The 1,313-nt window shown below is 45.8% G+C and overlaps 1 pseudogene; it reads left to right on the forward strand.

Annotated features, from left to right (window-relative positions):
- LOC133558301 (disintegrin and metalloproteinase domain-containing protein 9-like) overlaps positions 1 to 1,079 on the forward strand; it is a 53,058-nt pseudogene extending 51,979 nt beyond the window's left edge.
- The last annotated feature ends 234 nt before the right edge of the window (positions 1,080 to 1,313 follow it).

The following is a 1,313-nucleotide window of genomic DNA, read 5'->3' on the forward strand; positions in this document are numbered from 1 at the left end:
GTATTTAAGGACAGTTGTCCAAGAAGACAAGAGTGATCAGACTCGTACTCTTTCTCCTGGAGCTGCAGCTCTAGTCTGACGCTCGCTGAAACAAATTAAACTTTTTGTTCGACGATTCCTTTTTGGCGTCTTCTTGGCAGGACCAACAGATATACAACAATACAGAATCGGGTTTGTACCTTTTCACCGATTTCCGCCGCATCCCCAGCTGGTACTACTTCCAGATCCGGCAACAGAGCACAGGCCTCAACCACACGGTGGTACCAACTCTCTTTCCTCTCCAGGCCAAACAAAATGTTGTCCTTCAGCGTGGCATTCTGGATCCAGGCCTGTTGAGGTACATAGCCCATGGAACCCCTGACTAGGACGTATCTCTTATGTGTGACTGCCATCTACTGGTCACATTTGTCAATACACCATGTACCGAATTAAAATCAGTTCAAGGTTATTCTGTACATCAGGCGCACCAGGCTATTAGGCACACTGTCGATTTTTGTGAAATTAAGGTTTATAGTCTGCCAAATACATTTCCACAGACCTCTGAAATGACTCAAGTCCCTTCCTCTCATTTCCAGCTCGACAATCCACCGACCAACTCGGCTCCCATCAACGGGTACGACAAAACCCTACTGTAGTCCATCTGGTACTGGACCGTGACCTTTGTGGCGTCAGGCAAAAATGAATGTTGTCTTTCAGTTTCAGGCACGGAGATCTGGACTACTGGAACGAAGGGACAGGCTACATCCCCGCGCCCGGGCGGGGACCCAAGCAGGGCCCCGGGGTACCCAGACCAATCCCCTCCTCGAACTAACCCCCCCGTTTTTTTTTTTTTACACCTGGTAGCTTTTTCACGTGATTCACAATTTGGCGAGAGACTTTTTACACAACACCTTGGGTTAATTACGCACAATCGGTTTGCACATCTTTGGAAGTTCACTGTTACGCGAGGATATGAAGTGTTTGCAATATTTATTGGGATGTATGTTTTTACATTTGCGGGGGGGAAGTGACATTTTAAATGTTTAATATTTTATTGATTTTGTGAATTAAAGGGAAAAGGTATTTTTGATTAATAACAATAGCATCTTTTTGTTGTCTTTTTTTTTTTGTCCATTAGTTAAAGTTAAAGTACCATTTGTCCTCTGCATTTGACCCATCCCCTTGTTCACCCCCTGTGAGGTGAGGGGAGCAGTGAGCAGCAGCGGTGGCCACGCCCGGGAATCATTTTTGGTGATTCCAACTTTTGATGCTGAGTGCCAACCAGTGAGGTAATGGGTCCCATTTTTATAGTCTTTGGTATAACTCGGCCGGGG

The sequence above is a fragment of the Nerophis ophidion genome, linkage group LG08, assembly GCF_033978795.1.
Source record: "Nerophis ophidion isolate RoL-2023_Sa linkage group LG08, RoL_Noph_v1.0, whole genome shotgun sequence".
NCBI lineage: Eukaryota > Metazoa > Chordata > Actinopteri > Syngnathiformes > Syngnathidae > Nerophis > Nerophis ophidion.